Genomic DNA, 14,975 nt, shown 5'->3' with positions numbered 1-14,975 from the left:
CCTAGAAATATAAACTAGTCTTTCAAAGAGTGGTTTCAGTGTGTCTAAGCAAACGCCAGTCCCTTCCATCTAATAGACACTCAAGGTGATGGCTACCCAAGCAGCTGCAACAGTGGGCTCACAGGTCGCTGTGAGGGTGGCACGGGAGCCAGCAGGGTCTCGTTCTGTCGTGCAAAGGGCCGCTAAGAGCCGCAGTACCTCAAAGGCAGCTGACAACAAGCTAGATGCCAAAGTGCAGCAGAAGACACAAGAAATGCTGTTAGGGGCCGCCGAGTCAGTTCCAGGCCAGAGCAAACCTAAGGAGGAAACACTTCTTGTGTTTGAGCCCATTGGGGCAGCCACTGCGTCACCCGTCTTGGGAAAGGCCTTCTTCACTGGATGATGACTTGGGGTGCTAACCACAAGGTCAGCAGTTTGAAACCACCAGCCCCTCGGCGCAAGAAAGCCTTGATCACTTGACAGGATTAGACAGCCTCCTCTTTCTCCCACGATGCCATCAGGGCACCGGCCATCCGTGGTTAATTAAATGTTAGACCCAACACAGCTGGCTAATTTGTGAACTGAGAACTCTGCGGACGCTGTCATCAATATCTAAATGGTCCCTGGCAGAACACAGCTTCTCCACTCGGCTCTCAGGTTGTGTACCAAGCTTCTGGGACAATGTTTAAAAGCCTCAAGGACACCTGTATTCCTATTTCATGCCAGGTCAGGCAAACAGACCCCACTGAGCTCTACCAGAGAGAAAAATCTAGGCAGAAGCCTGTTGCTCCAGCTGGCTCTTGGACAAACCTCAAGGAGTCAAAAGGGATGAAGAAATCATGTCTTGACAGTTGCTTCCCAACAATCATTCACTATCATTCAATGACAAGAGGGGAAAGGTAAGAAATAAAGTAAGGCATACAATTCACAAGACTGGATAAGAACAGAGCGCTGGCAGGCTGAGATGCAGATCACACAAAGATTGCCAAAGATAAGGCTTTGATTTGGAACAGGGAAATGCTAAAGGGATTGGGACACCCCCCAGTCATATGGCCTCCATCAAGGACCTATGATAGCCAAGAGTTAAGGAGAGAAAGTGCCCTGCACACTGGCACTGGGCAAGATGCACCTGTGGGTACAGAAAAGGAGGGAGGGGCTGTCCCATTGCCTGGAGGGTAGGGGGAAGGTGGGGTAGAAAGGGGGAACCGATTATAAGGATCTACATATAACCTCCTCCCTGGGGGACGGACAACAGAAAAGTTGGTGGAGGGAGACATTGGACAGTGTAAGACATGACAAAATAATAATAATTTATAAAGTATCAAGGGTTCGTGAGAGAAGGGGGCACAGAGAGGGAGGTGGGAAATGAGGAGCTGATACCAAGGGCTGAAGTAGAAAGCAAATGTTTTAAGAATGATAAGGGCAACAAATATACAAATGTGCTTGACACAATGGATGGATGGATGTAGTGTGATTAAGAGTTGTATGAGCCCCAATAAAATGATTTTTAAAAAAGAGAGGAAGGCTGCTTACAGGATTTAATCAATGCAGGCAAGTTATCAAAACAGAAACTGCTGGTCAGTGTATGGTATGCTCTGCCGTGAGATTCTCACCCACATAAAAAAAGTAAAATAAATGACCTAAAAAGACAAGAGATGTTTGTCTTTCAGAAACCCACGTAAGCCATACCATGTGTCCAATCGTCCTAGACCATCAAAACTTGCAGACTTCATTCATTCCTTCGGCAAATATATATTGAACACCAGCTCTGTGGCTGGCATGTCTCTTAGCATTTGAGAGGCCTAAGAAGTGATCGCCATTATAGAGGGGTGGGGCTCGGACAGACAGAAGCCATGCGGTTATAAACTATGCCAAAAAGCAGTGATTGACGCGTCTTCAAATCAACTGACTCCTGGTGACCCTACAAATATCTGAGCAGCGTCACCCCACCTGCAGGGCTTCATGGGTTATGAAACAGGATGCCAGCCTTCCCTTCAAGGTGCCTCTGGACGGATCTGAATCAGCAGCCTTTCAATTAGGTCGTCAAGCACTTAGCTGTCCGTGCTAGGCAGGGCCTCCAAGAAAGCAGAAGTACTCCATGGAAAAACACAGCAGGGTGAGGAGAGGAGCCCCAGGGGCACAAGCAGTTAAGCACATGCCAGTCAGAGGCTGGCACGTAGAACCGACTTAAAGAGGCCCCGGAGGAGCCCCGGTGGCACAGTGGTTACCTATTGGGCTGCTAACCCCAAAGCCAGCAGTTCAAAACCACCAGCCATTCCATGGGAGAAAAATGAGGCTTTCTACTCACGTAAAGAGTTACAGTCTGGGGCAGTTCTACCCTGTCCTACGAGGTCATTGTAAGTCAAACTCAACTTGGTGGCAAGTGAGTTTGGTGGGGCTTTTTTTTGGGGGGGGGATTGTAAAGGAGAACGGTGGTGTAACAGATAATTGGGCTGCTAACAGCAAGGTTGACAGTACGAAACCAACAGCCAATCTACAGGACAAAGATGAGGTTTTCTGCTCCAGTAAAGGCTTCAGCCTGGGAAACCCGCAGGGGCAGTTCTACCCTGTCCTACAGGGTCCCTAGTGTGGGCATCGACTCAATGGCAGTGAGTCGGGGACCTACGCAGCAGCTTTGCAGGAGAAAGACCTGGCAAACTATCTGTTTCCATCAAGACTCCAGGCAAGGCAGCCCTCTGGGGGCCCCTCACTCAGTCCTGTTGGGTCACAGTGAATCAAAGTCAACCAGATGGCATCTGAAAACAGCGCAGCAGGGAGAGCCAGCGCACACGTCAAACAGAAAGTCTTGGGGGGGGGGAGGTGGGGAGGGCAGAAAAGAGACTGGAAGTGGACACAAACCCATCGAGTCAGTGCCGACTACTACAGGACAGGGTAGACTTGCCCCTTGAGTCTGAGGCTGTAACTTTCAGGCGGAAAAGGCTGCTTTCTCCCCCGGAGCGGCTGGTGGTCTCAAACTGCTGGCCTCGCAGTTGGCAGCCCAATGTGGAACCACTAAGGCAGTGGTGCTCAACCTTCCTCATGCCGAGACCCTTTCATACAGTTCCTCATGTGGTGGTGATTCCCCCAACCATAAAATCATTTTCCTTGCTGCTATTATGGACCCGGCGACCCCGTGAAAGGGTCGTTCGACCCCCACAGGTTGAGAGCCGCTGCACTAAGGCTAGGAGTGGGGTCACTTGGGGATGGTGGCTGGGGAAAGAAAACAGCTCAGTGCTAAGGCCCCAGGGCAGGAGCACGCCTGGCAGGGCTGCAGAAACACAAGGAAGCAGCTGCCTGCAGCGGAAGGGGGAAGGGGGGAGGGTGGGTACAGAGCACCCACACTTGACACCCTTTCAGTAGCAACTCGATGGATGAGCCATTGAGAGCTTTTCAGCTAAAGCTTGACAGGATGGCATGGTGTGGACAACAGAGGGGGCAGAGCAGCAGGCAGGAGGAGAGCTGGCCCAGGGAGATCAGCAGGCGGGTAGGCAGCTTCGTGGACCAATAATCTACGTGTGGCCAAAGGGAGCGGGGTGAGGCATCTCACCCTGATCGGAGGGGCCACCCTCCACACCACACTGGCATGCCTGAGAGAAGACAGGTGATGCCGTGGGCTTTTGGCTCCTGGGTGCCTCTTACAGTCCCTCCCCCACCCCACCCTTCACCGGCCCCAGGACAGGGCTCCTGGGTCCCTCTCTGTTAATGGCCGTGGGAGACTTTGAGTGCCCTGCTTTCCCAGACTTGGGCTGGGGGCTGGGAGTCGCTGGTGATGAAAGGCACCAACCCCAGGGCTCATTCATCCTATACCCCCACTGGCCACTTCTGTTTACTCATTGGCAAATCCACCCGCAGCGCCAGGTGGATCCTGGTTCTACCTCACCAGTAACAAGAGATCTCTGAGCCAAACTATTGTTTGCACCAAAAGGGAAGAGCTAACTCCCTCCTCAGCTCTGCAAATAGGCTCTCGCTGCAGGCCATTCTGCAACCTGCCCCTCTCGGGCCACCTGTCCTCACTCCCTCCCGGGGAAAGGCCATTGCTCTCTGCTCACCCCGCTTTCTTGGTTCCTGCACCCTCATTTTCAGGGAAAGCCCTCTCCCTTCTAATCATTATCCACTCATTTCCTTCTGATCCAGAGGAAAAGCTTTTTTTTTTCCCGCCTTCTTACTGTCACAAAGCTTTTTTCAAAAACAAGCAACAATAACGCGCTGCCTTCTTCTAGTCACAGGGAGTCCTGGTGGCGGAGGGGGTTAAGCTGCTAACCGCAAAGTCGGCGGTTTGAACCCACCGGCCACTCCTTGGGAGAAAGAGCAAGTGCGAGCCTCAGATACCCACAGAGGCTGGTCTACCCTGTCTCCAGGGGTACTGTGAGCAGGAATTCACCCCATGGCAGGAACTGTGACTTGGTTTGGTAGAAGTCCTATGGGTTAGATGCTCCCCAGCCCTGTTTTAGAGGGTCAAGTATCTGTGTGTCTTCGTTTACTTATTAAGCATCACTCAAAGCCAGGCACATAGGAGGCGCCTGGAGGATGAAAATATGAGCCAGGCAAAAAGGCTGCCTACGAGGAAGGTAAAAGGAAGCAAAGCTAAGGATAGAGGTATAATAAACAGAGGTGTGTACATGTGTAAATATATTAATTCATAAAAACAGAGTTATTGACCTAATAAGGCAATACACTGAGGTAGTGGACAGACTTCGGGCCTCTGCTCATGCCCTCCCTCAATGCAAGAACACTTTGTTCTAACAACCTGGCATTCCGTGATGCTCACGGCACAATCGCTCAAGACAAAACGGGTGCATAAGCAAATGTGGTGAAGAAAGCTGATGGTGCCCTGCTATCAAAAAATATAGCATCTGGGGTCTTAAAGGCTTGAAGGTAAATAAGCGGACATCTAGCAGAGAAGCAACAAATCCCACATGGAAGAAGCACACCACCCTGAGCGATCATGAGGTGTTGATGGGATCAAGTAACAGGCACCAAAAGACCCAGAACAAAAAGAACCTATTGTTGAGAATGAGGGCAGTCAGAGCAGAGACCCCAAACCCATCTGTAGGCAATGGGACATCCCCTCACAGAAGGGTCACAAGGAAGGGATGAACAGTATAGCATTGATGAGACACACAATATTCCTCTGGTTCTTTAAAGGTTTCTCACCCCCCACTATCATGACCCCAATCCTGCCTTTCAGTTCTGGCTGGACTAGAGCATGTGCACTGGTACAGATAAGAGCTCACAACACACGGAATCCAGGTCAGATAAAGCCCTCAGGAACAGAAATGGGAGTAGGGATACCAGTGGGTCTAGGGGGAAGTAGGGGAGGAAGGGGGAACTGGAATGTTTAGAAAATGATGTTGGCAACATATGTACAAATATGCTTGACACAATTGATGTACGGATTGTTCTAAGAGCCCCCATAAAATGATCTTTTTTTAAAAAGGCAATGCTGCCTCCAAGAAACAGTTTCTGTTTGGTGGGGGAACAACAACAAAAAGCCCGTGTACAGAAATAAGATATAAAGGAGATGCACACAACAAAAGCACTGTAGCGATTCTGAGAAAGTCCCACATTCTAATGATGGCTAATAAGCTAGTAAAACACCCACAGCTGCTCTCCAGAGCATTAATCCGTCTGTGACCACCAAGTTATTGCCTTACCTTGCCTTTTCATACAAAACATTACACAGAAATTTCAAAGTAAATAATTTCAGAGTTAAGTAATATAAGTTAAATAGGAAACACAACATTCAAAAAGTTTTTAACAACTACCATATGGCCCCTACTTCGAGATGGATGAGGATCTGAATCTCTGGGCAAGGATGTGGAGAGTCAGTTTGGAAGGCGAATCCCCTTCCATAAAAATCAACTGGTAGCGCTTTTCAGGAGTATTTTTCCCCCTTCTTAGCCTGTTTCCACTAGGACCTGGCTGGCTTTCTAAAAAAAAAAAAAAAAAATCTGTCTAATGTAGTCTACTGTTGGTGTTTCCTTAGCTGTTTACTAAAAGGGTTACCAAAATTATAATCAGCAATATCAATAACATGGTTAACCAGTTCCTTATCATGATTCTTTCCAAAAACTCTTTAAGACACATTTTTAAAATATCAAACTGTACAAAGAGCCACAAAAACTAAGAAAATTATAGCAAAACACTTGGAACACAGCCACAAGAGGTTTAAACATGTGGTGGTTACATAATCTGTCAATTTGAGGATTAAGAGTAAAGGGGTGGAGATTAGCCTGTCAATCAGGTGGCATCTTGATGATCTTGTTTGGAGGCACTAAGGAGCTAAATAGCTTCATGGAGGCAGACCACATTCTCACTCTATGGGAGACATTGCAGTTGACAAGTCATTTGGAGAATGGCTGATGGCAGCCAAAGACTCGGAGCTGGAAGAACCCTGCCAGCACTGAGATGCTTACGCCACTTGATCCACAAGACTTTCCACCCACTAGCCTCTGATCATCCTGCATCATTGCATGTGTTTCATGAGTCTGAAGAGGAATTTATAGGTTGGTATGGGGCATATGGGCTAATACCAGACCTATGGACTTGATCTGACCTGGGCTGTTACCTCAATATTCAACTGCTCTTTTATATAAAGCTCTTTCTTGTACACGTGTCTAAGAATGTTTCTCTAGTCTACTCAGACTAAGACAATGCATACTAACAACGCCATCTAACACTGAGTGACCGAAACACGAACTGCTCTTGACAAAAATCACATGCATCGGGTTGGATCCCAATGTTTGTTCGAGTTCTGATGCAAAGTTTTCTCAACATTTTGTGTCGAAATCTCATTATGTCAAGTACTGAGGTGGTCGAGTACCGGGGTTCTACTGCATAAGGAACTTTCCAGCACGTTTGGTTAACAGTCAAGTAGGTTAACTGCTTGCACCCCCCCAGGATGCTTGACGAACTAGTTTATATCAACCAGTAGAGTCATCATAAGAAGTGCCTTGGTGTGATGTCAGCAATGCCTACCCATAGTTCACTTGGACAATCTGTGTCCCATTTCAGCAGGACCCTGCCAGCGTGTCCCTGGGTACAGTGAACCTTTCTTGTTATTTCTAATCAACACCTTGGGAGTTTCCTGGAGGAGGGTGGGCGGGAAGACATTTAGGGTGATTTTTCATCTAAGCAATACCATGAAGAAACAGAAGTCAAAAAGAAGTTTTAGTAAAATAGGGTCTGCTTACCACAGCTAGGATCATTTGCTCAATGGCCTGGAATGACGTCAGGATGAGGGTCCTGGATCGTTGTACCCCAAGACCTCCTTACTCACTGCTGTGCCGTCAAGCCCAGCTGTGGAGACTCCACAGGGCAGACTAGAACTGCCTCCTACGGGGTTTTCTGAGGCCGTCCATCTTTACAGAAGCGGAGCAGCTCATGGCATCTGCAACCCAGCGCTTCTTTCCCAGCAGAAGTGGCCACACACACCCAAAAACCCACCTCAAAACGGCATGGGGAGGCCGAACAAGAACTCAGAGAAAAGGTGCTCTCCAGCATGCCCCTATGGAGCTGGTGGATCTGAGCCAGGCACTGCTCTAAAATCTTTACAACTCAGATTAAGCCCTTTCACCCTTAGAACCAACCCGGTAGCAGGTAGGCCAATCTGGGTGGCAGCAACAGATAAGCGAGCAGCCAGAAGTTGGATGGTTCAAATCCATCCCGAGGCCTGGTGATCTGCTTCCGGAAAGGCCACAACCAGGAGACCCTTTGTTCTTTTCTGCAACTCGTGGGGTCGCTTTGGGTCGGAACCAACTCCGCGGGCACTGGTGTGGTTGGTTTGTGCGTTTGGAGGTGCTATTTGTGGTGTGGCAGGCGGCTGACAACGGGGATTGGTGGGGCGAGGGGAGGGCGGTGAAGTCACAGTGCAGCTCCCAGGACTGCGCTGAACCAGTTTTATGTGCTGAGGCTCCGCACTGTATTTACAAGGACAGTCCGGCCCCCCCACTTCCAAATCACGACTTTTACTCTAGCTAAACCCTTTTCCTTTCTCTCCACAGGTGGCCAAATTTTGAGGCCGACCATGAAAACAAAGGAGGCCATGGACCATCTTCTCCTCCACAGCAAGCGGCAGCTTTTACCTTTCAAAGGCTAATCAAACCCAGAGGAACATTCCCGGCTCCTCCCAGGACAATCTAAGACTGTTAAGCTCAGCCACGTGGAGAAAGTGCTTGCAGATATTAGCCAATAAAATACAAGCAGCAACATTAAAAAAAATAATAAGTTGCTGTGTCCCGTTGAGCTTTCTGTGTCACCAATCCTCCCAGACGTCGCACACAAAGGCGACTTTGTCATGAGAAGGCTACTGAGAAGATGGGGCCTAATCTTGGCAAGGGCTTGGTGTACCGAGAACCATGTCATTATTTTTTTTAATAAAAGAAAATGACAACAGACAAAAAAGAAAGTGATTGAAGCCATCTTTTTTTTTTTTTTTCAAAAGTCCCACTCCCTTATCACCATTCATTTGGCCGCCCCCTGTTGGAAGCATGATGCATTTATCTGAGCTAAAAAAAATTGTTTAAAGGCTGAGGGACACGTCTGAACCAAACTAATCTGAGAAAATTAAAACACCTGAAAAAAATATCCTCTTCATTTTGTGAAAGTGCTTGTTCTCGTTCGTTCTCTCTCTCCTCTCTCTCTCTCTCTGCTTTCTTCAGAAAAGCGGTTGAGCCAGGTCTCTGGAAGGTAGTTGCTTTTGATGATAATTTTTGTAGGTTGGCATTTCCTTGGTCGGGTACAGGCGGCGGCCAGTTCATTTCAGCTGCACAATGCCCTGTATTCATCGCACACACCTCGCTGCCCATAGGTAGCTGACTGCGCTCAGCCAGGTGGGGACTGCCCGTAGCTGTGGGCACCATCCTATCATTGGCGGAAGACATCACCACCGGAGGCCAAGCTACCTAGAGGGCACCCAGTGTTCAGAGAGAAACACAAGAGCGCAAACACAGGCCAGCCCCAAAGACAAAGACGGCGCTTTGAGGAGGCCAGGACGATGTTCCTGCTCCGCTGGAACATATGAATGCGTCCATTTTGCATGATCTCAGACCAAGATTGCTGTCCACCCCCAAAATCACAAAGCGCTTTCAGGGTGACTCTAGCACTTTATCTTCTCTGGACGTCACCTGTCAAATGGCCCTCCGGAAAGGTAGAGATTATACTCGCGACTCCTGGTGGGGTAGGGCGTTAAGCGCTGGGCTTGTTACCCACAAGGTCAGCAGTTCGAGCCTACTAGGTGTCGTCCCCATGGGATGTAGATGAGGCTGTCTTGCTCCTGGATTAGTCTCGGGAGCTCACAGGGGCAGTTCTACCCCGTCCTATAAGGTAGCTATGAGTTGGCATCTACTCGATGGCAGTGCATTTGGGGGGTTTTGGGGGGAGGGGGTGCTTGGAGTTGCTCTTGTAGAGATTTGCAGTCTTGGGAATCCTCTGACCTAGATATAGGGATGCCATATGTTGGAATGGAGGCAGTAGGTCACCTTTCTACTATATTGTTAGTTTGTGTTTCATTAAGTATGAATTGTAAACATTACCTAAGCATACCCACAAAATCACTTTGGCATAAATTAAGGTCTCAGGATTATAAAAACTAAGGATTCAGAACTCCATCACCCCCATCCCTCAAAAAAAAAAAAACCCAAAACATGCTCATAGCATTTATGTACATTACATAAACTACGCTGTGACGCCCCTGCCCCCGCCCCCTCAGAAAACCTTAAACAAATACAGAAGGCAAAGGCATGGAGAAGTAGGAGCCAAGGCTGAAGGGCTGGGCCGATTGTACTGAATTGATTTGGGGTTGCACCGGGATGGTATTTTCAACTCATCCAAGCCAGCACTGGGAGCATCTCAATTACAAAATGGGGGTGGGGAGGGGTGTCAAAAATGCCCACGCTTGGCCAGTTCGCCTCGAATAGTCTTGAGGGCACTGCTAGCCTCCACACTAAATGCCACTGCCAACAGGCTGGACAGAATGGCTTTCTACCGTCAAGAGCTGCAGTCTGGAAAGCTCACAGGGGCAGTAAATTCACCCTGCCCTACAGGGTTGTAGCTAGACGTTAACATCGCCTCAATGGCAGTGAGTTTGGGTTTTTCAGTTTGGGGTTTTGTTTTACAAAACTTAATTGAGTATAATGGTAAAGTCTGTTGAATATGTGTACCTTAAAGATTTCTATTCGTGCAGATCTCACCAACTGATGTGGACTTTTGTTTTGTTTTCTAATCTTGTAAAGATTTATAGCCTTAGAAACCCACAGGGGCAGTTCTACTGTCCCACAGTCTCTATGAGTTGAATGGACTTGATAACAGGGAGGGAGGGAGTGGTCACCTGGAGTAAGTGGGCCAATAAGCAAGCTCTGACTGGCCTCCCCACATCCCCTCTTCTCTCCAGTCTACTTTCACTGGAAAATTCCTTCCCTGCACTCTTTGTAAGAGAAAACAGAAGAGATCCTTAAAAGCAGGTGCGCATCATCTAAAAGAAGAAAGCACCCACCCCACATCTCCATCTCCTCATCCCTCCTGCCATATATGGGGAAGACCCCCAAGAAACATAAACAACCAGGCATCAAGCTCAGATCCTCTCTCTTGGGGGGTTTCTGGAATCAGGACCAAGCACCCAAACTGGCTGATGCCATTGCCTCCCCGCTCCCACCTCCGCAAGCCCCTTGGCTCCCTCCAGAGTGAAATGTTTTTTATCAACCTCAGGTAGCAATTTAACAATTACCCAGAACCAAAATCAAGCCCACTGCCATCACTGTAACCTTATAAGGTGGAGCAAGAACCATCTTTTGAGTTTCCAATGCTACAACCCTTTGCAGAATTGGACTGCCTCATCTTTCTCCCAAGGAGCAAGCTGGTGAGTTCGAACCACTGACCTTGAAGGTTAGTCCTTTATCATTTCTAAGGCAGTTCTTTTCAGAACATTCCAAGTTGTCCCTGATTTGCCAACTGTTGGAAACCTTTCTTCAGATTTCTTTTTGGAAACCATTACTTTGAATAGGTGGTTGTGAGGATTAACACACACCTTACGCTATTAAACCTTCTAGAAGTAACATCATCGTTAAGACGCAGACTTCTCCCAAGAGGAAAAACTTTTCTCTTCAGTCCAGCAAGTGAAAGCTGCCAACAGCATCTTTAACTTGGAATCAACCTGACAACATCAAGTCGCATTGATGTATGTCTTCATGGTTACCGGGTAACAGTGTGGCCAGCAAACTTTACATTCAGACAGTACGTGCCCCTTTCTAGTGTCTTCTGAACCCCCAACTTAAGCCTTGTTCACAAGGAATGTTTTCTCGGATTAAATATCCCCTGGGTTTACCTAACTAACCAGGGTCCAATCTAGAAGCAACCTCCCCCTTAGACTTACATAGCCCCTTTGCACTCCCCTCCCCGCCCCTCCCCTTTCCTAAAAGTTAAGAACTTAAAAGGAACTAGACACTCCTCTGAAATAAGCAAATCCTTTTCTACAGCCGCGAAAGCACAGGCATCTGGGACACAATCTACTTTCAATCTTCAGCTCAAGAGCAGAATTTAGAAAAAGCAAATTCAGTTGTTTTGTGAGAAAATAATTTCGCCCACTTTTAAGTGCTGAGCCTTTTAAAGAAGAGAACGGGAAAGAAAGCCATTGCCTAGGTTGGGCTGCATTGCTCGCACACCAAAAAAGAGACGTAGCAGTCTGAGAGTTCGTGTCACGTGTGAGGGAAAGGAGCAGTCACAAACACTAGTTAAAGCCAGTAGAAGGGGCGGGGGGACGCCAGTAGATAGGACACGTGTCCCAAAGCACAAGGCTACCTTGCTTTCTATCTTGATGTCACTCTCAGTATCGCTCAACTGCAGAATTTCAGCAACATGCAGCCTTGAGCAGGCGAGTAGAGCACCAACCAAGGGGAGGGGGGCTCAAAAAGATCAGAGTAAACTGGTGCTGCTAAAGTCTCACTCCCACGAGCGTCTGAAAACCCGAGGAACATAACCTTGAGACGGTGATTCTCCTTCAGAATACATTAAGGAGAGAGGGAGAGAGCAAGGAAACCCACTGATCTGTTGAACTCAACACAGTAACAAAGCCGGGTCCAGTAAAAGGCCGGCAGAGCAGCTTTGTTTTTGTCAGTTTCTTTCTTCATTTGACAAATTCTAAAAAGCGACTAATGAGTTGTGGAAGTTGTGCTTGCCGCTCCCCCAAGATGCAGTCAGGAAGTTAAAGAGGCCAGTGGCGGGTCTAGATAGGCAAGGAGCAAGGCATTCCAAAAAATGCAAACTGGCCCACCTCCCCCTTCTCTGTTCTTTTAACTGGGTCTTGCCGCCCCCCCTCCTTCCGCCCCCGCCCCGAGATTTCAGACTGTCAATCTAACAAAGATGAAGGCTCAAACTATTAGCAACACCAACTCCCACCAAGTGCTATCTTTGTTCTGTGCGCTGGGTGTGGCGGCTTCTGCGCGGACACCCTCTCCCCTTTCAGAGCAGGCACCTGCGGGGCTCAAGCACTTTGGGTGTAAATGGCCACCCGACGTGGAGTGGCGTCCTCCAACAATAGGACCCCTTCCCTTCTCCCCTTCACAACTGGTGCCTTTAAAGCGTATCTTCTAATCTGCATCCCTACTAAAGCAAGCTGAATCCGGAAAAGACCACTAGAAAAAAAGCATTTTTAAAATCACCTTCAGCTCCCATCAGTAATGGCCTATTGGTAAGGACCCTTAAAAACAGTCGTTTCCTCCCAAGCCGAAGAAGCCACATCCCCAAATGCCTTGGGGCAGTACCCAGGAGAGGAGATGAACTTTTACCTAATTAAGAACTGAGTCATTTATTTTAAAATTTCCACTTCCATTTTACTTGTTAACTGCCCACTTACGTACCGGTGACTTGTCAGCTGTCATAACTGGTCAGGCCTATCCCCGGAGCCAGATGGAAGTTTTCACTTTAACCGACTAAAGCCCTCCACTCAGCCTGGAGGCCGACAGGAAGACCCCCCTCCAGTCCCGGAGAGCATTTCAATGAGGAGCCCGTCAGGAATGTCTCCCCAACCCGGCTTCCACAACCTCAGTCCCTGAAGTCACGGTGGCGGCTGGACGGGCCATCCAGGGATTTCCAGGGGCGGGACGAAGTCGGTCCCTTTCTGGACAAGGACCCATCGCCACAGGAAACACCGTGGGTCTGGGTGTCTTATTTTCTGCAGTTTCCAGAGACTGACGTTTCAGAAAGACTTTCATAAACTATTTATTTCACATGAAATATACCAGAATCGGAAAGAGGGCCAGTGAATCGGGAAGAAAAGCGCTGAAGGAAGGAAGGAAAGGGGTGGGGGGACGGGGCGGGGGGGGGGGATGATTAAAGGTGGCAGGGGATCAACCTGATTTTAAAATCGGGACCCAAATGTAAAGGTCGATTTCCAGCACGGCCGTTCGGGGTGGTTGTTTTCCACAAGTAGATTAGAGAAAGCCACCTACCTTCGTTAGGTATTTGCATGCAGTCGCCCACCTGGGAAATCAACACCATTCACAGCCCAGTTGGCCACCGACTCCGCCAGAAGGTAACCTACAACTTGGCCTCCAGCCTCCCTCTTTTTAATGTAAAACCAAAGACTAGGGAGTGTCCAACTACTCCCCCACCGCGCCGCTTAAAGCAACAGATCGCTGCGGGGCCAGCTCTCGGCCTCTGGGAATTCCAGTGCGTCGGGATTCCTTAACCTTGGAGACCTGCAGAGACGCTCCCCGCCGGGAGAACTCCCCAAGCCCTGGCCTCTCCCCGGAGAGCGATCCCCAGAGGGCGGCTCTCGGGGGGCGGGGCGGGGGGCTGAGCCCCTGCCCACGGAGCGCGGCGGGGCCCGGGCCGAGGGGCGCCGCGTCCACGCGCGCGCGGACGGAGCGCTCGGGAGCCCGGCTGGAGCGGCGCTGCGCACCCGGAGCGCCGGGCGTCTGCTGCCCGAGCTCTTCCCGGTTCCTCCCTCCCTCCTCCCGCGCCCTGCCCCCGCCGAGGCCGTCCGCCTCACAGTAGCAAGGTTGTCTCTGGCGCACTCCCTTCCCTGAAACTCACCAAACCAGATTTTTACTCCCAACCCCGGCAACTTCCCGTACAGCGGCCCTGAAATCTTATCCAGCTCGCTGAGCCTCCGCTGGCTGCAGGCCAGTGCACTATTCCTGTTGTTTTCGGAGCGCGGATACCTTTGCTGAAGGCTCCAAAGAGGTCGGGCTCGATGGGGGGCTTTAGCAGATAGACGCCTCCCCCCCGCGCCCCCACGCCCCCACCGCGATTAAAAAAGCCCCATCTCAGACCCCAGCGGCGGCACCTGTCCCACCGAGGCCGCAGCTCTCTCCCCTCCCCCACCCCGCATCCCGGCCCCAGTTTGAGGAATAAGGAACTTGGTGTTGAACTACAAGCCGATCAGCCCCCCACCCCCACCCCCCTGCCCTCCTGGGAAAGAAGCGGTGGGAGCAGGTAGGCGGCCGGCGCGGGCCGGGCGCAGGGGGCACCTCCCAGCGCGCCCTCCCTCACCTGAAGCCCAGCATTGCGGGGGGCCAGCGCAGGAAGGGGCGAGCGTCCCGCGGCCAAGCCCTGACCTTTCCCGGGGCCTTCGCGGCCGCGGCAGCGCCTGGGGCCTGGGCGCTGCTCTCCGAAGGGGCTCCTTTCTATGCGCACTGACCTGAGGTTACAGCTGGTTTCTAGAAAGGGAACGAAAAACACCGCGTTCAGACTCAGCAGCCCTGCCCTCCCTTAACCTTGGCGGATCTCCGAGGAGTTGCCGCGAAAACCCCCACCCTAGCCCGAACCCAGGGGCCCACCGCCACCCCGCTACCCCGCTTCCCCGCGCGCCTTACCTGTTTGTACGTGGGTTACGAAGCCCCACGCATTTCAGTAGGGCGCTCAGCCTGTTTGTGGGCGCGCGACCGGTCCCTGGCAATCGCGTTCGGTGACGAAACAAACTCGAAGAGGAAGCAGGCACCACCAGGAACCCAAAACGGAGTTGTGATTTCGGGTTGCAATATCATTCAACGGAAAACCAA

At 50.2% G+C, this 14,975-nt stretch overlaps 1 protein-coding gene across 1 annotated transcript in view; it reads right to left on the bottom strand.

The window, feature by feature from the left end:
* The window catches only part of RBM47 (RNA binding motif protein 47), a 163,327-nt gene extending 149,638 nt beyond the window's left edge, over positions 1-13,689 (bottom strand). The window contains exon 1 of the mRNA XM_075544406.1: positions 13,422-13,689. The gene's annotated coding sequence lies outside the window, so the exon portion shown is untranslated. The remainder of the gene's footprint in view (positions 1-13,421) is intronic.
* Between the last annotated feature and the right edge of the window lie 1,286 nt (positions 13,690-14,975).

This window comes from Tenrec ecaudatus, chromosome 3 (genome assembly GCF_050624435.1).
Source record: "Tenrec ecaudatus isolate mTenEca1 chromosome 3, mTenEca1.hap1, whole genome shotgun sequence".
NCBI classification, from domain to species: Eukaryota; Metazoa; Chordata; class Mammalia; order Afrosoricida; family Tenrecidae; genus Tenrec; species Tenrec ecaudatus.
This window is presented reverse-complemented; position numbering and strand designations above follow the sequence as displayed.